Genomic DNA, 27,383 nt, shown 5'->3' on the forward strand with positions numbered 1-27,383 from the left:
TGAAAGTGCAAACACCTAGCCTAGTCCAAGTTCTGAATCATTGTAATGTAAATTCTTATATAAATCTACAGCTGCTACAGGTTGTATCAAAATGAATAATGTCCGTATGATGTGACTCTTATCATAAAATATTCTGCGTTTCTCTACCGGAAGTCAGTTTGTACCGAAATTCCTTCACACAAATGCGAATAATTGCATAACAATAGATAGAGCTTGGAGCTAATCCATCTCTTTTGTTGTGAAATACGCATATTGTACAATTGCGGGAAGCAACTTCGGTACAAATTGATTTCAGAAGGACAAACTCATGATCCAGGTAGATGATGTAACAAATTATGTAAGAAACTTTGGATGGGTACATGATCATTTTTATACAGCATGAGCACAAACACCGTTTACACATTTTCTTCACAAAGTTTATCTATCATATTTTACATACAGGATATGGGGGAATCGGACTTGTCACATTATGACGTTACCAACATTGTGTCAAAACTCGCAAGAGGGCAAAAAAACGAATCACCCAATAAATCGCATTGTGGTCAGTTGCACTCGTCTTTGTTATCAATGGGGTAAGCGCTATTTTCATAAATACATGCAAAATTTCTGTACATGATTTTGTGCCTTTGAAAGAATGCCAGTCTTAATGTTGACCCTGTGTGGAAGAATATATCACTTCCGGCGATTCTTTCTGCTGTGTTTCTGTTGCTCCCATCTCTCTTGTCTTTTGCATGCCGTATTACTTCCACGTGAGATTGTCTCCCAGAACGTATAATGTGAACAAAACGAGTATACACCAAACCCTATATTTTTAATTCGATATCTTGTAGCAATAATTAATGTTGTTTTATCAGTACCACAAATACCGTGGGTGATAAAACGTTCTATTCCAATTCACATATTGCTGACACATACTCAAATTCAAATGTGATATAACTGGTTATATACCACTATTAGGTCTGGGCGATATGCATTAAAATACGAGGCACTATTTGTTTGTGGGCCATCTGAAAAGGCTGTTTGAAAATCCCTGAAATTGACAAGTTAAATAGCAAAAAAGTACATTTTGGGTTTTGATGCTTTGAAATGGTATATTTTCTCTGTTGATATTGGTTTTTAGTAAATATTCGCCCTACTTAATTGTAACTTTCAGCTTCAAGGGCGATCTGCTATTTTAAGGCATCTCATCTAGCATCATCTGGTATTCAGTGTTGTCGTTTAACTGAGAGAGTTCTGAAAATGAGAAAATTCCGCCCGATATTATCCATTTTTTCATTGAAAACTGTGTAATAAGCATCATTTCCACCGGTTCCGAATGCCCATATCATGTTGCCAGGTTTGATAACAGGGCAATTATTGATTTATTTAATATTAGAATCGCCCCTGAACAATGTCGCTTAAAATGATAAAATGTGTAATTTTGTTGGTAAACCATTTGCCTTCTATAAAATGTATTATTTTTGTCATCTCTCATCCTAACTAAGTTATCCACTAAAGCCATTAATCTGATCCAGATAATATGATACAACGGTACATGTATTCGAGATGGTTTTATATATTCCCATTCTATTTCATGGTGATTGGAAGCTAGCTGAGTTGTTGGAGTAAGGCAAGTTGTTGGGTCTTGTCAGCAACATTTAACAACACGGAGTTATTTTTTTAAACAAAGCTGCAAGCTGGGACTGCAAGGTGTATTAGAAACTATGGTTATGAAACATATATACTGGGTACTTCAAAATTTTCTGCGTATTTTGATACCTCATTCTGCATTATACAACTTAATTTTCATAATAGCAATTTGACCCGGAAATGGTTCTTATACAACTGTTACTGAGCTATTAATTTGTTCTATTCTGCGTCTGTATGCACAACCGCGTTAGATCGGGTCTAAAGTTACATCTGGTGTAAGCGGAATTTAGTCCAAGGAGAGAAAACATTTTCCTTTACACTTGCTTAAATTATTTTGTATTATTTTTGATCTTTGCATTTAAATCTTTAGAAGTTGCCAGCTAGCTACTTTAGGAAGGAAATAAGAGTAAAGGACCATTCCTGATGGAACTATATTCCACTTAGACCACGTCTAACCTAACTCTTTTATGCGTACGGTAGAACACCATCGAAGTCACCTTCGGAGCCTTATATGATCACATTAGGCGTCCAAACCACTTTGGGCGCCGCCTCTAGAAGGTTTGTGTGCTTGTGCCCAAAGTGGGACAAATCAGCTCACCCTTGGGTTGTGTGAGAACAATGGTCCCATTTTCTCAAGTGGTGCGCTTAATAACTTTATATTTATCACTTATTGACAGTCACCTGCCAGGAAAAGCGTTAATATGCTGTCGGGTCAGTGACCAAAAGCAGAACTCATTTGTTAACCCCATAACACCATGTTTTGGGCCAAAATGGGGTAAATTGCACTTTTACTTGACATTTGTGAGCGAAGCGGGCGAAAAAGTCAATTTCAGTCTGTTTTCGCCCGCTTCGCTCACAAATGTCAAGTAAAATCCAAACAAAAAATATACTTGGCTCCCTCTAAATTATTATGCTTCCCCGCTTCTGTTGATGTTATACGTAAACCAAAATTTGCCATTTGAGTGCATATGCCTTCCAACATTGAGTTTGGGGGCCTCCAAATTTTGTCCGGGCCCAGGGCCCCAAAAGGCAAATCTGGCCCTGTTTTCATTGACGTATTATGTATAAATTTGACTTACCAAACAGTGGTAAATTTTCAAGTCCTAAGAAGCATTGTAGCAAAGTGATGGGCGATATCTGATGCGTATTGCAACTTATAGGGATGGGAGTATTGACATTATTCCTGATATATCACACTCCTCCTTTCATAGCTTTCGAATCCCGTTTATAAATCGTTAACTGCTTATACCATCTTAGTTCATAAGTTCTTCTTAACACGAACAGTTTATAAATTCTTTCAACTCCAAACATGTAGAACACCGTATAGTAACTTGTCTAACTTTAATTTTAACAATTGTAACGTATACTAGAGCAACTGTGCCCTTTGCAAGGGCACGAGGTAAGTTAGGCTGATGACTGTGACGATCTGATCAAGCAGCAATACTGTGCTGGATAGGATTAATGTTAATCAATTGCTGTTTTAATATACCTTGATCGCGAAAAGCTGACATTTTGAACACTTGACCTTTGTATGACCCCCTCAATGACCTTAAATGAATTTTAAAATATTTCATTGCATTTACATTTCAGCTCAATTGGAGCATTTGGAAAAACTTGACCTTTGACCCCTTTATGGCCCCTTAATGACCTTAAATGAATTTTTAAAATATTTTTAAAATGTTTAGAATGTTAGAAACATTTTAAAATGTTTAGAAGGATCATTGCATTTAAATTTCTGCTCAATTGGAGCATTTTTAATATCTTGACCTTTGACCCCTTAATGACCTTAAATGAATTTTATTTTTAAAATGTTTAGGATGTCATAAGGATTATTGCATTTAAATTTCAGCTCAATTGAAGCATTTTGAAAAACTTGACCTTTGACCCCTTTATGACCCCCTTGATGACCTTAAATGAATTTTAAAATATTTTAAACATGTTTAGAATGTCATAGGGCACGGTGTTTGATGTGATCATTTATTAGTTTTTTCAAACAAGACATCATGTACAACACAATTTTTAGGCTTAAACAGCTTAAAGCCGTATCATACTAATGTATACAAATGCTTTTGAGTCATTTTCAACTTAAATTTCCCCTTATTTACAACATTATTCACTTTCACAGCATTTTTAAAGCTTTTTCGGATATAAAATGTATCTATTTATGACAAGATTGGTGGCGCTATTTAGATACTGGAAATTACTCTTTCAGGCTTTTAATAAAAATAATTCCTTTTATTTTTTGATGAAATATGTTTATAAAATTTCTTTGTTGCTTGTTTCACCTATTCCATCTGTTTAAATGGCAGTTTTTATTACCTATACCTTAAAAATTAAGAAATATGATTTATGATAAATAGCGCCATCTATAGTTTGCATTTTCTTAATAATGAAGCCAATTCTATATAAATCAAAAAACCGTGAGGGATCATTGCATATAAATTTCAGCTCAATTGGAGTATTTTCGGTTAAAATGACCTTTTTTGACCCCTGTGACCCCCTGGATGACCTTCGACGTTAAACAACCCATAACTTTTGTAGCCAGCTACCCAATACTGCTTGTGACCGAGTTTGGTCGAAATCCGATTACGGATGTGGAAGTAGTAGCAAATTGTGAGAAAGAAAGAAGAAAGAAAGAAAGAAATGGCAAGAAAGAAATAAGTTAGGCTGCACGCCTAACTTAAATACATGTTGCTTGTAGTTCCGCCTTGAACTTCTTCTACATCTCTTCTACCAGCCTTTTGAGGAGGCTTTCTAATTCTCTGCGGCTGTCGCCTCTGAGTATCACTTGCTTGGGCCATACTAGTTGATGCTGGTGTTGATCTAGCTGTGTGTGTATTTTCAATTTCTGGAACATCAGACTGTGGACTCTGTGTAACTTCATTTCTGTTCTTCCCTGCACACCGACATCGCCCGGTTAATAATTACATTATACAGCCAGAGACACTGAAATGAATACCCGGGATCGATACACGTGAATGTGCTATGCACGATTGATATTAAGACGCTAAATATTTGGATACTGGGGTAGAAAATGATGAATATCTCCCGTAAATGATTTCGTATAAAGAAACCAGATTTGGTTCCTTGCACTTGAACATACATGTTCAACGGATATTATCGTCGTTAGCTAGCGTCTTGAGAAAGAAGCGAGCGTCTTGAACTCAAAAACTGACAGAAACATTTTGATTTTCTGATGTGAGCGCTCACTCACATGGCGTATACAATTCACTTACACACAGAGAAGTCAATTACCGAGCTATTGTCTCAAAGGTCGGAACAAAATGGCCATGCGTGGCTGTGGATTCAACTTACCATGGCGATTTCTGCCATGAAGATATCGGGGCGATGACACTGTGCCCTGGTTGCTTAGTCTTGGCCTTTCACGTTCAAATATGTTCTCTTTGTGTATGACTTATAGGTACAACTTCCTTTGGTGTTGTTACTACTTTACGCCTCTTCAACTGATCCACGTGTCTCTTCCATACTCTGCCATCTGTCAAACTGACGATATATGACTTTGGTGCTGACCGCTCTGCAATGTAATCAGGCCACCATGTTTGCTCCTTACGACAATCTTTCACCAGTACTATATCACCAGTAGTAGGTTATGGTAGACGTCACCGGTGGAAATTTAAAAGAGAATTCTTTCAAATCGATGAGAATTGGACAAAACTATGAGAATGAGAAAATTTTCAATTCTCATACTTTTGTCTAATTCACATCGCTTTGAAAGAATTCTCATTGTAAATTTCTACTAGTGCGTGACAAGACATTTGCTAGCGCGTTCTGCTTCGCTATGATGTCCTCGATCTCATATGTGAATGCTGAAAGCATAATAGCCCATCGTGGCAGACGTTGTGCAGCTAATGTTGGTATACCTGTCTTCGTTCCAAAGGCTTGTGATCAATGAGCATTGTGAACTTCCTTGCATAAAGGTACGTTCTGAACTTCTTGTGTCTAAACATGATTGCTAATGCTTCTTTGTCGAGTTTCGAGTAACCCTTTTCATGCTTGTCCATACTTTGTCTCGGACCCAGCCGGTTTGTGTTCCTCCGTCACTACACAAAACGTCTGGCGACAACCCGTGAAATGACGATTGCTGATTGGTTAATGACTTTCCAAATAAAACTGTTTCAATTGGCTATAAGACGTGATTTGTACAAGTGACACTAAACATCATAGACCCCCACTATTTGCAGCCCGGATTTGCAGATACCGTAAACGCAAAATAATGATATGCTAGCTAAGCAGCCACTGAGGCGCCAATCGTCTGATATCGCCTTTCATGTCAGCGAATCGTAGCCCGTACTCACGTACGTCGTGTGGATTTTAGTAACCGCATAGCTGTCCATCGCCGCTGCATGCGCTGAAGCCCAGCTCTGATTGACAACCAATTCTCAGTCTTAACATTTTCTGATGACGATGATTGGCGAATCAGAAAAGACGTACTATGAGGTTGTCGCCACACGGTTTGTTTAGTGACGAAGGAGCACAAATCGGCTGGGACGGAGATTAGTTCAGACTTCGTGATTAGATCGTCGTGATCCGTCTTTGTAAACATGCATGATCAGCGCTCCAACACCGTATGGCGACGCGTCCGCTGCCAAAATGGCAATTGTGGGTAGAGGTGTGTTAGTATCTTTTCAGATACCATGTGTTCTTCACTGTATCAAAGCTGTCGTGCAAGCATCCGTTCATTTCCATGGTTTATCCCGGGGGTTTATCACACCACATTTCTTTCAGTTGATGTATCACCGTAGCCAGATGAGGTACGAACTGAGCTTGGAAATGCACCATGCCTACGAATTATCTCACTTCTGTAACATTCTGCGGTTGTGGTGCGTCCTCAATAGTGATCCGTAGGTCGAAATACCTGAGCTGAGATTCTTATGCCCATGTACTCCACTTAGTACATTCTGCAGTCGTTGAAGTACTTTCTTCAGATTGTGAAGATTTTCTTCGTTGTTCCTTCTTGTTACTAAATTGTCGTCTATGATCGCACATGTGTAATCCAATCCTGCCAAAGCTTGGTTTATCATTTTATGTAACGTTACCAAATTGCAGGTAAAGAGGAGATTCCGAAGGTAATTCCCTTCCATGTGGATATTATCACAAACTCTTGAGATTATACATCTAACAACATCTGTTCCAAAGTACATTTCAGATCAACTTTGGTAAATTTCTCACCTCCCTCCATCTTGCTGAATACTTCTTCTGGCGTCGGCATTAAAATTTAGCTGTATGTATGGCTTGGTTGACGCTGACTTTATAATCTCAACATAATCTCACCGTTCCGTCTTGTTTTGGCATGCAAACCAGTGGTGTTGCCCACCCACTAAAATCTAGGAACGATAATACCTTCATCTTGAGCCGTATGGTACAGGTCGTACCTTGTTAAATACTGAAACACTGTATCCAGTCCTGATTGAAATACCTTACAATACTCCTTTGCCGGCATTGTTGTACTCATACATGTTTGAATAATGAAAGCGGTTAAGTAATTATTTAGACGATAGATCAATATTACAATACGATACAATACAATAGGCAACAACAACAACAACAACTTTCAAATGCATTAACATGAAATATACAGGCAAAAAAAAGAACTATTATGGAAATAGTTTGTTTAAAAGCCCGGAGTGATCTGACAGAACGGATGGCATGAGTTAAGAATATTCCACAATGATGGAGCTGCAAGGTAAAATGTCAATATCAGCAATAGATTTGAGAGTTCTGTTCTGGACCTTGTTCTCTTCTACGCGAGTGATGTCAGATGATAAACACAGCCCCTCCCCACGGGCTGGACAGTATAACTTCTATAAGGTAAAGGTAAAGGAATCGAATATGATTTTTCTTTTACAGGACGGAGTGCCCATCTTTCTTTCGTTAGCGATAAGTCCAGACTCGACCGTGAAACGTTCCTCCACATCGAGTCTGTTACCTTCCCAGCATTTAAATGCCGGTACTTGGGTGGGGAGGACTAATTGCTTAGTAGTGCCTTACTCAACTAGGGCACAACACGATGGCGTCATTATACCTTCTGTACACATACATAAGGGTGGTTCATTCCAGGCAAAAGAGATAACAAAACAAGCAGGTGCATTTTAATACATAAAAATGATCATAAAGGCGAAACGCTCCTTGACGTTGTCATATTTGGTGACACAGACGATCAATTTGGCACTCCAGTTCTGAAGACGTTGAAGTCCGGAAATGTCGGTAAGATTGACATCCCATGAAGATAACATTTCCTGTGCACACGACACGCCGTGGACCGTCGTGGACCAACGACTAGTGATGTCCCAATGCTGGAACTTCTTTCTTGCTTTTTTGAAATATGTGACTTAAAGCCAAGTTATAGTCCGACATCTTACGGACAATTTTCCGTCGGGACAGACACATCGGCATATTGGCCGCCAACGTCTGCCGCAGTAGTTGAAAGTTTCCGCCACTGAAAATCGCCTCGCAAAAAAGCCGGGACTATGTCTTTAACTAATTTGTCATCTAAAAAAATGCCATCATCGTTCCAACGATTAAAACTACCAACTTTAAAGCCCGGGCCACTCAAATATGAGAGTGTACCTATGCGTGACCATATTTTTTTCAAACACCCGCTAAACCAGGTTTCCTCTGTAACCCCATGCGCAAGTTTTTAGCGCGCTTTCCCCACAAAATTGACCCCTGAACAAGTTTTTGTCAAATTTTGACCCCTAAACAAGTTCTTGTCCAAATTTGACCCACTATAGAAGTTTTGATGAATTTTGACAACTTGGACGATTTTTTGGACTAACTAATATGTTATTATACACTGAACAAGTCTACCCCATCCGGGTATACCACTTTAAATAATAAATAAAATAATGACACGATGAATTCATAAAATACCATCCAGACCTCAGATTCGTAGGTTGTTACGTGAATCTGATGAGATTATCCAGGCCTGGAGGATATTGTGAACATTACTACGGGTACTTCCGGCAGGGAATACACTCCTTTCGAAATCACACCACTCCACGCCATACATAAATTCTCCCAGTCACATGTCCCCAATATGAAATTTAAAAAAAGGAAAATTAAATTTGGCAGAGGCGGGGTTCGAACTCACGGCGCACCGCTTTGGATACTCTATGAGCCTAGCGCCTTAGACCGCTCGGCCACTTGTCTTGTTACTTATTTGAACATAATCGCAACTTCAACATAGGTCTACCACGTGACAAGCAAAGGCAGAAAATGTACCATATTTTGGAATTGTATTTGCCTAAAAACATTAATGTGTATTAATAGCGCTCAATTGTTGTTAACTGCGTGTTCTACATACAGAAATCCACCAATAAATGGGCCTATACATGGACAATACATTATATCGATTTTGACTCGCCGGACACATGCGCTCGTACATCGTATATACATGTGTGTCAGTATGTTACTATAGTGGATCCTACCATTTTTCTCGTATAGATGTTTTTATCATTTATATAAAAATTCCACATTAGACCTCAAGTTTTTTCCAGGAAATAAAAGATTAGATTATCATAAAAACGAAACAGTAATCTTTGGCGGGGTCTAATGTAATTTTTACATAGAATTTTCAACGTTTTTTCTATCCTTATTCTTGCTCAATTAAAAAATATTTTGGCGTATAAAAATTGAAATAAAATTCTCTGCTTCTTAAACGACATCAAATGTGCCACAATTGGGTATACATAGGATGCTTCAATTTTGACACAAAAAACATTTCATTGAAAACCCTCTTACTCGGCTATTTAAAAAAAGGTAACCACGCTTCCCTGGAATGTGCAATAAATTAGCATTAAAAGTTTTCTTATTTTAGCAGCATTCCAGAAACACTTGTCGTTTGGCGAAAAGAGGAGTATTTCGAAATCGAAGTGTCAGCACATTTGAGAAGCGGACAAAAAAGATACCCTAATCCGGGCCATAAATGCGTTACAAACTACCCCTTTTCATGAAAATCAGTGGTTTTAGTTTTGCCCCCTTAACGCGTCACGTTCCCAACCTAAGAAAAACACCCCTTTTCAACGCTTCCCCGCGAGCCTTACCGTCCATACTTGGGCCATAGCTATCAAGTTACTCCCCTCAGGTTGGGCAGGGCCTCTGTTGTGTACATAGTCCTACAGGTACTTTTATAATAGGCGGAACCCCTTTTTTAATATTTTCCTTTCAGTGCAGTATAATTATTCATATCAGGTCACCATAGATGGAATAACCACCACATACACTAAGTGAGTTTTTCCATTTGAAATCCGAACACCTGATATGGAAGACATGACTTTAATCTCCCACACAGGGGTGTAGATTTAAAATGGGTCATCCACTTTTTTTCGCAATAAATCCATCCCAAATCCAGATGTCAGCGATCGTTTCTGCTCACTTTTGCACTGCGTACAGTACTTGCTGGACCTGGTCTATCAAGCTTTCGGATATTGAGGTTAGTATTTTTGCGTCTGTACATGTAATGCAGGATTCATATCAAATTTCACAAACGTGTCGGCAACATACCGAAACCATACATCTAAATCTAGAAGGCATGGATGAACTACACGAATCACCAAAAATATTTGACACCTATAATCATCCAATATATTAAAATATTGATTTAATATTTCAGTGCGCTTTATATATTTGTACATTATAGTCCTTTCTTATTAATAAATTCAAGGCTCCAATACTATCTTCTTGGTTCCTTTCTAGAAATAGAAGAAAACGTGCACCCGTCTCAAATTCCTACACAGAATTGCCATGGGGAAAATCTGATGAACATCTCATTGGCTAATTATGACCAGTGCAACTCAATGAAGACCGATTCACACACAAAACCCCACGATGAAAAGGAGATCACGATACATAATATGTATATAAATACAAAGTATCGGCTGACATCCTCCCCCATCAGGGTTACACTATGGTTTTGATTAGCAATTGGCCCAGATAGATGACATGACATGAAGAATGAGGGGTATCCAAGAGGGTGAGATGGAATAAGGGCAATTATGAGTGGGCACAAATAATGCCGACTTGGGATACTATAGACGAATCCAACGAGCCAAGTCATGGTCAGGATTTGGTCGGCCATTTGCGGGTCCCCGCTAGCACCAACCTGGTGTTTTGAGCGCCCCAATGCAAATAAAAGCCGCCTAACACCTAGAGAAGATGCAAGGACGAGGAGGGTTAATAGAATAATATATACAATAGAGATATTTCCGCAGGTAATCCCGTCGCATCTATTCATACATAGTCCTTTTGTTCGCAAGTACATCCATTTGTAGCGTTTGATATGGTGTATGAGACCGCCATGGTTGATCAATTTGCAAGCTGGAATTGTAAATATTTCCAATTATGTTTCTATAGATAATTTGTTGGAAAGTATTAAAGACCCCCCCTCCAAAAAAAAATTAATAATTTTGTAAATATAGGCCTATAAGTTTATGATTGTTAGCATTTTTCAGAGAAGTGATGATTATTGATCATTTTTATTTAGTTTTTTCTGTATTTTCGGTGGTTTCCTGAAGCCTGATAAAAAAGATATTCTGGTATAGACGAATCCAACGAGCCATGTCATGGTCAGGATTTGGTCGGCCATATTTGGGTACCCGCATGCACCAAACAGGTGTTGTGAGTACCCAATTGGGTGGATTAAACCCGCTTAAAATTCGATGTTAGATTATTTTGTGTTGTAAACTGTCATCATTCTTTTGTCTACGTGTTACACGGGTGATATAATGCAGTTTATAATACCCTTCAAGGCCGCATCATCCCACATTTTTGGTGGGATAGTTAATGGGTACCCGTCGCGGCCAATGGCTGTCATTGAGGAGCAGGAATGCGTGAAATTGGATTCGTCTATAAGCACTACAAGCAGGCTGCACTCATCACCTGTGTATGTCTGCAATCATAGATTGAATAAAATACCGCTTTTTTTTCAAAGATACTTATCGTACAGGTGCGAGTGATCAGAATGATATGGTTCAATGCATAGATACCGCGTGTAGTTAATCCGATTATTTACCACTTCAACAGCGAATAGACCATGTAGAAGCTGTGTGTTTTGCCGAAGGGAACTGTGTTGTAAACTTCAATCATTATTTTGTCTTGTTTGAAGGTGTAAAACGGGTGATGGAATGCAGTTTAAAATGTCCGCCAAGGCCGAATCATTTCACATTTTGGGTGCATTGTAGCCGACGGGGACCCAACTAAAGGCTGCTATAGTCAGGTGTAGGAATGCGTGAATTTGGATTCGTCTATTGCATGCGTGTTCGTCAACTAGCTTTAGTCTCCTCCGCCTTGGCAGCACGCCGGTTTAATTCCACACACTATGTAGAGTGAGCGCGGAATCACACTGACGACGGAGAATTATCTTGATTATACGTCTAATTCTATCAAGTATAATACCTCAACAATCACCGTCATATTCCATTAATTTACTACAGAATATATTGTAAACACAAAATGGTATAAAAAAAAAGCTCACTTTTGCACATAAAGCATGTAAAGTAGTTGCTGGTCCGGGATTATAAAACTCAAAACATTGCGTCCGTGTATGCAAGATTCATATCAAATTCACAAACGTGTCGGCGACATACCGAAACCATGCATCTAAATCTAGACAGTATGAATGAACAACACGAACCACCAATAGTATTTGACACCAGAACACACCTGGTGTCAAAATCACCCCAACTATCAAAATATTACTAGAAAATTTCAATGTGCTTTAATATATAATTGTACAATAGTCCTTTCTCATTAATAAATTCAATCTTAGAATTAGACCGTCTGAACTGACCAGCTAGTATTCTCCACCGCCGTCAGTGTGATTCCCCTGGGTGATTAAACGTTCTCCCAGGGCCGTCGCTAGACCATTTCCTCTGGGGGAGAGAAATTACCTTTGCGGTTCATACCCCCAAGTGCCGGGGATTGTTTTTCCCGAGTTACAGCCCGATCGGGGCTACTCTAAATTTGTCATAACCTTTCTCGGATGACTTTGATGGTTTCATACTCCGCAAGTGTCAGGGATCATTCAGCACGATCAGAGCATTTTCAATTTTGTCCTGACCTTTGACCTCAGATGACCTCTACGGTTTCACACTACCCAAGTGTCAGGGGTCATTTTCCGCTAGTTATAGCTCGATATCCGATCATAGCAATTTCAAACTTGACCTGACCTTTGACCGCGGATGACCTTTGCGGTTTTATACTCCCCAAGTGTCTAGGATCATTTTTCCCGGGCTACATATACAGCCCAATCTGAGCAACTTAGACTTAGACTTTGACCTGACCTTTGCCCTCGGATAACCTAAGAAATGCAAACGTGCTCTATCTCGGGCCAAGTCACACCTATGACACCAAGTTTGAGGACCATGCGACGACCTGTCAGTTCCGAGAATAAGACGAACATACAGACTGACATATAAAAAAAACTTCAGATAACTGTCGAAAGATTAAAAAAAAACTTCAGATAATACCTGTGAATCCTACCCTCAGAAATGAATGCAATCCGCAAGTGTCAGGATCATTCTCCGCAAGTTACAGCACGATCAGAGCAACTTCAAAGTTGTCCTGACCTTTGACCTCGGATGACCTAAACGGTATCAAAGTACCCAAGTGTCAGGGATCATTTTCCACAAGTTATAGCTCGATCAGAGCAACATCAAACTGGACCTGACCTTTGACCTAAATAACCTTTCCGGTTTCATACTCCCCAAGTGCCGGGGATCGTTTCTCCTGAGTTACAGCCGATCGAAGCAACTTCAAATTTGACCTGACCTTTGCCCTCGGATGACCTAACAAATGCAACTTGCTCTGTCTCGGTCCGAGTTACACCTACACACCAAGTTTGAAGAACATGCGACCTGTCAGTTCAGAGAATCCAGGTGAACATACATACTCACATATCAAACAAGAAGAGTCTTTCAAAAAGACACAGTTCACGGATCAGGCGTATAGAAATGTGTTCTTCCATTTTCATATCTAACCTGCTCTGCACTGATCTTACAATAAATTAGTGATTTGAGGCATAATGACTCCTACATCCTCTGGCTATATAACTCTCCATCCAGCAAGAAACTCATTATCACTATCATAGGCTTATTGAAATTCAATTAATATACCATGCAGATAATAACCTTGGCCCAATAATTATTTGGGATCCAATTAAGATAAGCAAACATTACTGGGTAGATAACAGGAATTAAGTTTTGTCAGTTGAAAGGAATTGAGTAAATCGCCTGTATCAAAATAGCAGTGTATTTTTCATATATGCAGTAATATGCTCAGCCTTATCACAAAATAAACAATAGCATTGACCTTACCCGCCAATCAGTAAAGCCTATTATAATCATGTGATGGCTCAATCCAATAGTAAACATGCTAAGAAAAAAAAAAAAAAAAAATAGTCCTGGCTGCCATTGTCTCAATACAAGATAAGATGTGCTAAAAAGTCCTTGTCATGTGGGGCCGGATTAGATAAAGGGATACAAACCTGGGTATGAGGCATTAGGAATTATTTCCTAGCCTCATAATCACAAGGTTGATGGGCTACAATAGTTATTCAAGACACAGTGTATGTAAGGGATAAACTGTGCATATGAGATATGGGTTCAAGTGGGGGAAATGTTCACTGCCGTGAACAAAAACTTATAATACCTGTGAATACTACCCTCAGAAATGATTAATGTAAAACCATTAACCAGTTAGTATTATCAGAGGCAATTAACTTTTACTGACATAAAAGAGTTAAAATACTGGCTCTGGAGCCACAGAGAGAGAGAGAGATACAAAGTTGGCCGTTTTAGTAGTATCATACATGACCAAATTAATGTAGTTTTAACACCCCTCTCACCCCTCCCCCTCTTCCACATCTCCCTCTCCCCCTCCCTCCTATCTTCCCTTCTGTTTCTCCATTTCTCCCTCTCTCTTTTGTTTTTTAGGGATCGCCAGGGTTGTCGATCCCCCGCCCCACTCCATGGTATGGCCCTGCCGGTACTTCACATAATGAAACGAGCCCGGCTTATCGCGAAGGCGTGATGCATCAAAATCTTGGAGTTGTCGAAATTCTGGATCTTGAACAATTTCAGGTTTCGGACGCAGCCTGTCAAAAACTTGGAATTGTCAAAATTCTGGACTTGTGTCAGCGCCCTTCTAGAATTTTGACAGTTCCAAGTTTTTGATAGGCTGCATCAAAAACCTGGAACTGTAGAAATTCTGGAATTACGAAGAAGGCGCTGTCACAAAATCTTGAAATGATGACTATTTGTATCATTTGACACGCGTCACGAAACAGGAACGAAATGACCTCCGTGCGTTTTGTGTAGAAGGTCCATGCTGTCAAACCGTGCTTGTCAATATATAAAAAATAATGATGTAGGATAAGTTCTTCTAAATTTAAAAAGTACGCAAATAAAATCTTGCAATAAAGGAACAATTTATTAAATACATTGTAGTTAGTAATATTATGTATCTGAAGTCCAGCATTGTTTGCAACCAGTCATCCGACATTTGCCTTAAATGACTCTTATGCTCCTGATTTAGAGTCAGGTTTTAAAAAAAGTGAGGGCGCTGTTTGCGGGCTCGTACCGAGAAAACGAGGTGAAGATTCACCCATATATTGGCTATGGAACATGTTCAACTTTCATCGATTCGCAATCGCGGCTGGTAATTATTATAAAATATTTCATTGCCAAGAATCATTAAATCAGGATATGACAATTGGTCATTAGCATGTGTCCAATTGTTATTAAAAACACATATTAAAATGATGATCTGACCTTGATATAGGGCGCTAACAATGTATACGGACAGAGCTTGACTCGAATTCTGTGTTGGGTTACGCCAATATGCGCAATCTGTTATATGATCGGTTTTCCACAGTAGAAGCATTTTGTTATAAACAAGAAATGTCTTTAAAAAAGACAATGCCTCAAGAGATTCCAGCGGGGAACCATCTGTTATTTGCCATAAGAGATACTTGAAATGCTAGCTTTAAGCCTAGTACAAGGAACTTATACGATGTCCTCATTCACAAACTGATACTATCTGTCCATCGTATAAGACTATTACCGTAAGGCAGCGTATTATGAATATTAAACAGTCAAGAATAAGCTCCGCCACCCGCTGTTTCGGATCCCTCACTGCCTCCCAAAACATCAAAAGCGTTGCACGTATACTTACTTAAGACTGTCCTTTTAATAAACAAAGATAATAAACAAATATTTAATATAGCGCCCTATGCAGAAAAGCCTCAAGGCGCTTTACACAGAAAATAATGCAAAACCTAAAACTGCCATATATAACTTAAACGTACACATGATTCAACATAATATAATACACACAAAATATAATAATATTACTAATACATAATAATATAGAAAGCAATTAAATATAGGCACATTTTAAAATCAGTACAAGTAGCAAGTATATATAATTAATACAATGTACAAAGTAAAATACAAAATAAGATATCATGAAAACACAATTGGTGATGTGACCGGCACATTAACATGAAAAGCGTGATAACCCAGGAGAGGAGAGGTTGCCAGCACTTACACTCTCAGCGAAGATCAACAGCATCTTGCTCCCATTGAATGGTAAGTTGGGCTGGGTGTTAATTGAAGTAACATATGAATTAAACAATAATATAAAGTATGAAAGTTAAGCGAATGTGACCGGCACATGAGGCGAAGAAATAACCCAGGAGAGGAGAGGTTACTAGCACGTGCACTCTCAGCAAGATAAAGGCAACAGCATCTTGCTCCCATTGAATGGTAAAGTTGGGCTGGGTGTTAATTGCACATTATGAAGTAACAATAAAGCTTTTTCACATAACGCAGACAAAGTAAGGCCAACTTGCCTACAAATGGTCAAATTTTGGCAAGAAATATCTGTGTAATCCTATGCAAGTCCCACATCACATCCATCACATCGATATCGGCGATCGTATTTTTTTTACTGAAGTTAGGCTAGGCTGGTTACCACCAGCGTCATGCACGTGACGTGACACAGCTAAAATAATCGACCGGAAATCGGGATCATTAAAACGTCAACAATTTCAAAATACGCAATGACAGTAAACTTAATGGCGAGCGGTCCGATTTTTGAGCCATACAAGTTTACGTGGTGAACTAGCTTTATTTAAGCCATCTTGCAATGGTAATAATTCTGATGTATTTAATGCAGGAATACTTGCATGCCGGGTGGTAATCCGAATAATCAGTCCCAAAACAAAATATTCATTTACTGACATGATCGATGGACCCTGCATTTTACAATACATTGATGCTGTAGCCTTCGTACAGAGTGAAGAAGGCTACACACAAGGAAGGCTATAATCACGTATCATGTGCCCCAGATGCGTATAGATAATAGAGGCCCTCCTTCAACTCCCAACTTGTGACCACGGAAATAGCTTAATAACTGTGTAGGAAATTTGAAATTTGGACACCAGAAACTTCAGGTTGAAAGTCAAAAAGTGTCAATTGGTACACCTTGATACAGAAGTTATCATACAGTGATAGTAAGATTTTTTCAAATAAAATCTCTTTTCTGTAAAATTGATTGCTGTGCTGAAAAATGTTGCATATAATGGGTACTTGCTTTTTTGTACAGTAATTCATTGTAAGGTACCATCAATGATGGTCACAGAGTTCGGAAAAATACATTTGTCCATAACTTTGCTAATTTTTTTCCTACAGATATGGTTGACCCTTCATTTTTCAAGTTAAGTAATCACCTTTCTAAACAAAACAATTTCAATGTGAAATATCCTACTTGCAGGGTTGTCACCAGGACCAAAAAAAACTAAAAAGGCTACTTGGAAATTTGATGATCATACCTAGCATCAAGGGCTTAGGCAGCCAGCCGTGTAGGGAGTGTTTTACACACCCAAATTTGTAAATACACACCCAGTTTTTGCCCACTTTGTACATAAATTTTAAATTTACACACCCCAGTTTTTTTAAATTTACACACCCAAACCTTCTGATCCTGCCCAAGACCCTGCCTAGCATGGAGGACAGGCCTAGGCAAAATAAACCCTTTTTCTAATAATTTCTCCATAGCGTCATTTATGTCGACAAATTGTTCGCAAATCCACAGCAAGGTTGCAAATATACCATATGTCACTCGGAGTGCGACAATTTGTACAGATAAATTTATCACAGGTATTTTTCTATTAATTTGGCCATTCGTCTGCATATTACCAAAAATATTGCATTTTGGGCGACTGTTTCTCCGCGAACGTTATTTATGTCAACTAATTGTTCGCAAATCCACCACAGGGTTGCAAATATACCACACTCGGAGTGCGACAATGTGTACAGATAAATTTATGACAGGTATTTTTCTATTAATTTGACCATTCGTCTGCATATTACCAAATATAACCCATTTTGGCCTACCGTTTCACCGCGAACGTCATTTATTGCGACAAATTGTTCGCAAATCCACGTTAGTTTTAAGAATATAATACATGGCATAAAATGTGACAATTTATCAAAATAAATTGATAATGAACGCTTTTGTGGATATTTGCCAATACAATTATACATCTGACATGTACATGGTATATGAATTATGATTATGTCTTCAGGCTGTCTTCAGTCAGTAGGAATTCAGATGAGTACATGCAGCTGAGACTAGTCTCAGGTTGTAGTAAGCTACAAATTTCAAATGTTGGAGGACTTGTTCTCATTGCTTACCTGTGTTTCACATCATATTTTGTGGTCAAAATGATTACAAATGTGTAATTTGCAATCATTTCCGACGGCTAGTAAGGATTTGAATGCACACTAAACCCCGGGCCGTGACACTCGTATTCAATCCCTGTATAAAAGTGAATTCACTTTTCGGCAGTTGACACATCGTAAGTTTGAGTGACATTTGCTAGGCATTTTAAATACACATAGTAACACTTAGCCTAAAATGTACGTACGTATGTACGACGAACGTATTGCGTACTACTTCAGTAGTGAAACAGACTTATCCCCGTATTTAATTGACAATTCCATATTTGATTGCACCAAACAAAGATGGCGGATGTCGATCGAGTACGTGCTAAAGTCCAGAATCAAGTCAAACATTTTTATAATCACTCTTCAAGGCAAACATTTTACTACAACCCCGTATAAAGAATTTATGACCGTCCCTGCCATTTTTTTTTCTAATGCATAATTCATTAGCCCGAAATGCAGACTTATTGAGCATTTTGTACCGTAAGAACTTCGTGGCAACATGGAAAACGTAGCCCAAATGTACTTGACAGAATGATTTGTCATGGCAATCCGGCTATTTTTTCGCCCAATAGTCGTGTTTCATGTTCCAATTCCAATACATACTGCTTTCGGCAGAAAAAATAAATGTTTTACCGTTCAATTTATCATGTTTATTGTGTGTAAACTTTGAAACGTGTACGTGATTATCAATGAATCTAAAGTCGACCGAGTTCAGGTGAAATCTAGCTAAATATGATGGTGTCAAATTCATCTGTGTCGCCCCTTTTGATTCCATGGGCAGGTTTTGGCTTGGGTTCCTTTTATACTGGTCGCGAGAGAGTCACCTCCTCCTTTGATCGGTGCGAGTCTGTCTTGATGCAAATTTGTATTTAGGCCATACCAGGTGAGTATATTCCTAGTCTGTAAGGAACTAACACAAAGCCTCACAATGTGAGTGCTTTCTTGTTCCTTTAAGACTGGGGAATATACTTTTTACTCACCTGGTATGGCCTACCCTCCCTCCCACCCGCTGACTCTCTCTCTCCGGGACCCTTATCTGTAGGGGGTAGAGAGAAGAGGAAGTAGGCTGGGCACGGAGGTGCATTGTGGGGCCTCTGGCACGCCGGGGGTGCCCTTTTTATTTATGATAGGGATCATATTGAAGCCTTAATTGCATCGGGGCCTGAGATTGGAATTCCAGTTTCCTTTCTCACGAAGTAAGGGCTAAGAGTAAAATTGTACAATTGTGTTTGGGAGTGGCCTTCTCTCTTTTCTCTTTTTCCTAGCTATTTTCTTCCATTTCTTGCTTTGTTTATCAAAGCTATCTAGGCCAGCATGCATATATTAGCTTACACTGGCTATCCAGGCTTGTGCATTTGTATGAGCTTAATTGGAACGGTCCATGGTTTTCCATGGATTAGCATGTGTTCCTCACGGACCAACCTGGGTAAACAAACAAACAAACAAACAAACATATTAGGTACTTAATGGAGGTTCTGTATCCCGGGAGAGGATGTAGGCCTAAACAGGCCTACATTTTAACCAGTCGCGAATCTTAAAATAATGGCCCACACGATTTCCTAAAGTCACTGCATCCTGTGACCTCAGGTAGACTTGCCCAAAATTTGGTTCATTGGTGCTTTACTTTGACGCCGTAGTCAATTGTTTCTTAAATTCTTTACATAGGCCTAGGGCCTAGGCCTACTTATAAAATCAATAATTAATGCCGGGAGCCAAAGTAGCATAGGCCTATAGGCCTAAACCTACCGCATTATGTCTGCAGTGCACGAGGACACCTAGGCCTATACGAACAAACAGACAAATACGACAACATGATGATGAGGTGTAAAAATGTTTGTATAGGCCTACTAGTTCAAATAGGCCTACTAGTTATATTTCGATCATATCTATATTCAGGGCCGGATTTACCATTCGGCCAGATGGGCCCGGGCCCAGGGCCCCCAAAATCTGGGGGCCCCCAAAATTGCCCTATAGGCCTACCTACAGTAGGCCTAAGATGGGGTAAGTGGGACAGTGGGGTAAGTGGGACTATAGATCGTCATTAGGTCTCACTGCAGCACTAAATCCACCAATACGATACCGAATGGTGACTTACCCCATTGCATATAGGCCCTATATGTAGGCCTATGTTATAATTTCACTGCTCAATATTGGAGTTTATTTGGCATTTGAGCTGCGGGAGATGCTTGAGACCAACACTACCTTGATGTGGCGGCCAACTTTGAGGAATTATACTTATTTATTACCAAATATTTAAAAGTCTTTGCTGAGATTTAGGAGAAATTGAGAGATAATATATTTCATTTATCATGAAAAAGAACGCTTTTTACAAGCAGAAAATCATGATGAAATCATGCAATTTAGCCAATTACGGCCTATTTAGCATGGTGTCCCACTTACCCCATCCACTTGGGGTAGGTGGGACAGTGGTTCTTGAAATTAATTTTTGATACAAAAATAACAAAATTACTAAGTTAAATTGCATATAATGCCGCCAACAAGCTCAAAAATTAAATTAATACTGAAAACGCATATTGAATGACTTGATTATTGATTTTGTGGCTGAAAATCGCAAATCATGTTTTTGGGGGGGGGTCACCAAAACCAAGTATCGCCCCAAAACTAACACCAGACATTGTCCTAGGTTTATAGGCCTAGGCCTACTTGAATTATAAAAACATATTAAGTCCGATCCGGGGTCCGATCTTCATTCACTTACATGAGTTTTATATCCAATAATATCCTTAAGTGTCCCACTTACCCCATCTTGTACCCTACATGTTCCTTTTTAGCCCGAAAACACCATGTTTTGGACCAAATAATGAAAAAAATTTGCGACCTTCGCGCACTGGCCTTTTGCACAACAAAATTCACTTTCATTGGGCAACCTAAGCCTATATGCAATAATAAGCCCTGGTGGCCGGATTGGGGGGGAAAGGAGAGAAATTCCATGGGCCCCAAGGGTTCAGGGGCCCCGAGCACAAAAGCGAAAATTAAATAGGCCTAAGGGCTGATAGTGGAGAGCAGGGCCGGATTTAAACCTACCATTGGGCCAGATGGGCCCGGGTCCAGGGCCCCTTCTTGAAGTTTCCTATAATTTTTTTTAAGGGAATGAAAAAACACCAACCGAAATCAAAACATGTGAAAAACAAACAATTGAAGAAAGCGCGCAAATTGAGGCCTACCGGCACCGTGGATAGGCAGGCCGCGTCGGCAAGGGCCCATCGCGGGTAGGCCTATAAAGCAATAAGCCTACCGTAGCTTTGATTTGCAATTTTTGAAAATGCACTCAACTTTCATGCCTACTGATAGGCCTAATGGTATCAATCTGTAGACCTCAGTAATAGTAGGCCTACGTTTGCCCGGGGGGTCACTCCCATTGTGGCCTGTAAGGCCTACACCATCCGCGATAAATTCCGATAATGAAAACACGTAAAAAGGGTAGTTTTTCGTGGGTAGGCCTAAGCACGATACGCGCGCGTTTTTAACGCGTTTAGGGTGTCAAAAACATGAAATATTGGAAAAAAGGGTAGCAAAATTGCAATTGCTAATAGGCCCTATGCTTAGGCCTACGTTTGGTACCGTATAGCAAATGAATTTGGTATGACACAGAGCTATAAAACCTAACCCGGAGCTCAACAAGATTCTGCAATCAAATTGTCATCACAAGATCAGGTTTTGGTGTAGGATTAGGCCTAAAAAAATTGTTTGATTGGCGTAACATAAAAAAATTTTAGGGTAGGCTACCCAGATAGCATATGGCAATGGTGGCCCAATGAAGGGCCAAGGTTTGAGTTCAATTGGCCCAACATTGGCTGACAGTATTGGGCCAATCATGTTTTGCTCATGGGCCCAAGGTTGGCTCAATATTGGGCTTGGGCCAATGTTGGCCCCAGCTTGGCCCAAACCTTGTCACAGTTATTGAACCAACATTGGGCCTGTACCTATTTCTCATTGGCAAACAATTGGCTGCCAATGTTTTAACAATATGTAATTTTAGTATTGGGCCAATATTGATGCAATGGATTACTTTAATTATTGGACGTTATTGGCTCGGAAAAGACGATATGTATCATCTCTTGCCCGCTTCGCGGTAAGAGAGGAACATTAGCGACTCATCACCGTGGTGTTGAATAGCCATCAAGAGTATTTGATAGCATGGTGACACATACTTTAGAAATTATCTTTAAAAGTATGGTCTTAGAATTGAAATTGCCGTGTATTTTCTTTAAAATAAATAATCCGTGGTGTTAAATAGCGTTTGCCCTGCGTTGTATCATCCGTGGTTTTGTTTCCTATTATTTCAACTTAGTATAATATTTAGGATTTAAATAAGGTCTTCCAAACACTAGTACTCATCACAATAATTATTTGTTACCATATTGTTACCCAATTTGTTACCGAAATTGGTGTGATAACCTATATTGGCTGCCAACATGATGCCAATGTAAAAATTGCCAATTGAAAGCCAAGATTGGCCCAATATTATACTGATGTAATGCCAATCAAACGATAGGCCTATATAAAAGGCCAACATTAAACCAATGATTGGTTTATTATTGGCCCGAGAGCAGCTGCCAATGAATGGTGAACCAATATTGGCCCAATATTATATACTGATGTAATGCCAATGCAACTTTTTGCCAATATTGGCAATATCTGGGTAGGTAGGCCTACAGAGTAACAGAGCTAGGCTAGGTAGGCCTAGGTCGGGATTCTTTTTTTTTTTAACTTTTTAAGCTGTAAATTTCGTTTGATAAAGGCTTTGGAAAATTTTTTTCTTAATTGATTTATTTAATTTTTTTTTTTTTAATTTAATTTTTTTTTTTGCAAAAAATAAATAAAAATAGGCCTAGTAGCTAAATAGGCCTATAGTTAGGGTCGCCTAATTTTATGGTAGGTCGGTACGCCAATCAGACAATTTTAGGCCTTACATTAACTGTGGACTCCCGATGCATGGTGTGGACTGATATTTGAGAATTGAAAGCTTAATGTCCTGGTTAGGCCTGTTCTATTGGCCCTACAGTGCAACAGTGCTGAATAAAGTTTGAACATTTCCCGCCATGATTTCATAAACCGGAACTTGACCTCGCATGACCTGACCTCGTATGACCTCAATTTGGGAATTCCCATCGACGCATCAGTTTTGCCTGAGTTTTGCATTTTGTCAGGAAATAAATAAGATTGATTTTGTCTGCAGGTTGTGTCACAAAAGGTAAAATATTCCATGCTTCATTGAAGTAGGCCAAAAAGGTATATCGAGTTCTTTTTTGACATAATAATGTACTAGGCCTTCGCTGGTGAAATGCAGTTTGAGTTTAGAAGAAGAAGCTTATCCCGGACGCGGACCGGGCAATGCCGGGAAGCTTTAGTTGTTTAGTACTTAGGAACTTATTATACGATGTCCTCATTCACAAACTGATACTATCTGTCCATCGTATAAGACTGTTACCGCACGGCAACTGGTTGAAGGAATATTACACAGTCAAGAATTAGTACAAGGAACTTATACGATGTCCTCATTCACAAACTGATACTATCTGTCCATCGTATAAGGCTATTACCGTACGATAATGTGCTGAAGGAATATTTAGGTATGCTAGGTGAATTCAAATTTGCCATCAAACTGCATCATTTTATATATCAAATCAAAGCCCTTGAGTAAACAAAGCCAAAACTGAAATCCATGTTTTCATAGCACTTTCCGTAGCAAAGTTACATCTTGTCAAAGATTGACTTTCATCAAAAAGTTTCAGCTAGCAAAATTCCCCAAAACGGCATTTCGGGGGTGTTTCTAGATCTTAGTCTCATTATGATAGCAGCTTTTTTAATGGAACTGCTATCCAAATCCTCTAAAATTCCATGTGCGAGTGACTTATCACCATAAAAATCATATATTTGGGTCAAGTGAAGTATAGAAAACATATTTATGTAGGTTTCCTTCTTCGCCAGTTGTTTTAAATTTCTATGTAAGGGCTATTTCATTATAAATGACACGTTCACAAAAATGGCTTTTATCATATCTGGTTGATATAATTAGGGTGATAATGCAGTGTTATTAACTTAATTCTAAGTATGCCACAAACTACAAGCTACATGAGCATTTTTACAGAATTCTGTCTATTTTTTGTATAAAAAATTGCCAAAAGGTACATTTTAACCCAATTTTGGAGTCCCATTTCATTTTGCCCATGTATTCTGAATTAATTCTTTGAAAAATTAGGTACATTCTATGGCAATGTGCTTGTTGCAATGAAAATATGATATGTGTGGAACATCATGCAAGTTGAATGGTGAAAATTGGTGCAAAAATGTTAAAATTCAGAGATTCTTGCAAAATTGGCATTTTATGTTAAATAAAAAATGAGTGTCCTCTCCAATTCATGCCTCCATTTTTGTTAACATTAAAGAGGAAATATAAACCCTTACCCTACCTGTATAATCTGTGTTATATTACCAATTGATGGGACAGGGCACTGATTGAGGAATTCATTTATTTTACATACAGTAGACCACTTGTTCTTGATACCACAGTTCCGCGTTAAAAATTTGTCCTCTCCAGAACTGAAGTTAATTACTAATTGTTGAAATAAGAAGGATTATATCATAGAATGTGAAATTTGTAGAGGAAGAGTGGTCTTCCTTCTACCAAGGTGGCACATGATTTGGTATTTGTTGCATTTTTGCAAGCCTGTATCCACGATTCTGTTTGCAATTTAACAAATGTCCTCTCCAGCACAATTATGTCATTTCCATGAATTGGTAAACAAACTAAAAAATAAAAATTTCAAAGAGCCAAACCCACAAGAAATTTTTGCATTTTATTGCAAATTATGCTTACAAACCACTTTAGTGTTCAAATTATTGTCCAGTTGTTGAGAACACATATGATATTATTCTGCATTGAAAAAAAAAAAAAAAAAAATTGCAATATTCCTAATTTAACCAGAATATTAACCCTGTTTGTAGTGGATTTTAAATGCTGGGGATCTTTTATGCAATAATATTGATGCAATAATATTGATGCAGCTATTTCTAAAGTTAAAGTATGCTTTATTATGTGTTAAAAAATGTGTCCTATCCAGAACAAATGACACAGGAGGGTCTTTTATTTTAGGTTTTCCATGACTAGTACAACAGATTGACGAGAATACTCACTTATGCATCAGTGTAGCTATTGGGCAGGACAAAATGACTATTTCATGAATTTTTCATGTGAAGATAAAGTTTATCCTTAAAATATGTAGTAATTTTGCACCATTTATCTGGATTAGTATCAATTTACTAATTGTTTTATATTGAAACTGGCATATTTAAGACACTGAAGTGTAAAGGAACATACAACAATTATTACAGACTAAATATGAATAAGTATGAACCCAATGTTGGTTACATATACTCTTTCAAAGTTGTGTATTAAATTGTTTAAAAAAATGTCCCCTCCAGACGGCAGCTATGTTTTACACAGCAAAAATTCAATTTAATTTTTTTAATGGTTCCTGAGGGTTTGACGCTCTAATATTTTGAGAATTATTGACACACCATCTGAACTTTGAAATGATAATGAATTTGCATGAAATAAATGAGTTTGAATTTTGACCCCTTTTGGGACTCAATGTTGTCATTTATAATGAAATAGCCCGTAAATATGCATTGACATTGTCGGCGCATTTGGCTGACTAGCAAATGTGTTAACTAAGGTTTGCCTGGGTTACCTAGAATATTACACAGTCAAGAATAGGCTCCATCATTTTTTGATTCTGAACCCTCCCAGTCTCCCAAAACATCAAAACATCAAACGCATTGTACATTTACTTACTTAAGACTGTCCTTTTTCATATAGCTCAGACAAAGTAGTGCCAAGCTAAATAGAAATGGTCAAATTTTGGCAAAATATCTCTCTGTGTAACAAAGGTCTATGACTATGACCGAAAATTCGTGTTTAATTTTGCTACGCAAATAAATTTATACAAATGTGGTTTGACACCAAATATTTCTGCTCTTGGACTCTTTTACTACTCTCTGTGTAATCCTATGTAAGTCCATTCGTCGAATTATGGAAATTGACCTCAATCAATGACGTCATGGACGTAGATGACCTGAATTCAGAAATATTGGGTTTTTGTATGCGTACAAAATATAATCTAAAATGTTTTACAATAATTAAAACAAATATAAAAAATATTAGTATTGTATAAATTAATTATTTAGTATTTTTAATGATCAACATTATGACAATATTAAGAAAATTAATAATAATTACGTCAATTTTTCCGATATATGTCAGAGGTCAAAGTGTCCCAAAACTGCTCTCAAAAACCGGAAGTTAGAATGGCGATTGGTCTAGTGCCGTAGAGTCATATGGGCACGTATTTTTCACTGAAATTTCTCCGTAATGAGAATTTGTTTTATTTTGTGAAGTAGCAGGATATATTAATGACTTTCTCTAGAACACCTGTGGACTGTATGTGAGTATGAAAAAAAACATCAACCGCCTGGAAATACACTATGTCAGTAAACTTATTGGCGAGCGGTCCGAATTTTGAGCCATACAAGTTTACGTGGTGAACTAGTCAAGAATAGGCTCCATCATTTTTTTGTTCTGATCCTCCCAGTCTTCCAAAACATCAAAACATCAAAAGCGTTGCACATTTACTTACTTAAGTCCAGACTGTCCTTTTTCATATAACGCAGACAAAGTAGGGCCAAGCTACCTAGAAATGGTCAAATTTTGGCAAGAAATATCTCTCTGTAATCCTATGTAAGTCCCATAATCACATCGTTAATATCGGCGATCGCGATTTTTTTTCCCTGAAGTTTCGCTGGTACCCAGTAGCGTCATGCATGTGACGTGACACAGCTAAAATAATCGACCGGAAATCGGGGATCATTAAAACGTCAACCAATTTCAAAACACAGAAAGCAGTAAACTTAATGGCGAGCGGTCCGAATTTTGAGCCATACAAGTTTACGTGGTGAACTAGGGAAGCTTATTTATTTATCGTC

At 38.5% G+C, this 27,383-nt stretch overlaps 1 protein-coding gene and 1 pseudogene across 5 annotated transcripts in view; one reads left to right on the top strand and one right to left on the bottom strand.

Moving 5' to 3' along the window:
* Window positions 1-27,383, top strand: part of LOC140138685 (TNF receptor-associated factor 2-like) — an 83,271-nt gene that overhangs the window by 15,345 nt on the left and 40,543 nt on the right. For 2 of the 5 annotated variants that reach the window (XM_072160431.1, XM_072160432.1), the window contains exon 2: window positions 442-572. The exons of 1 other annotated variant lie outside the window; for it this stretch is intronic. The gene's annotated coding sequence lies outside the window, so the exon portion shown is untranslated. Of the gene's footprint in view, window positions 1-441; window positions 573-23,557; window positions 23,631-27,383 lie in introns of those variants that run through there. 2 more of the 5 variants (XM_072160434.1, XM_072160433.1) reach the window with 2 other exon arrangements.
* On the bottom strand, window positions 22,460-22,579 carry LOC140140177 (small nucleolar RNA U3; annotated as a pseudogene).

Source organism: Amphiura filiformis, chromosome 18 (assembly GCF_039555335.1).
Source record: "Amphiura filiformis chromosome 18, Afil_fr2py, whole genome shotgun sequence".
Lineage (NCBI taxonomy): Eukaryota > Metazoa > Echinodermata > Ophiuroidea > Amphilepidida > Amphiuridae > Amphiura > Amphiura filiformis.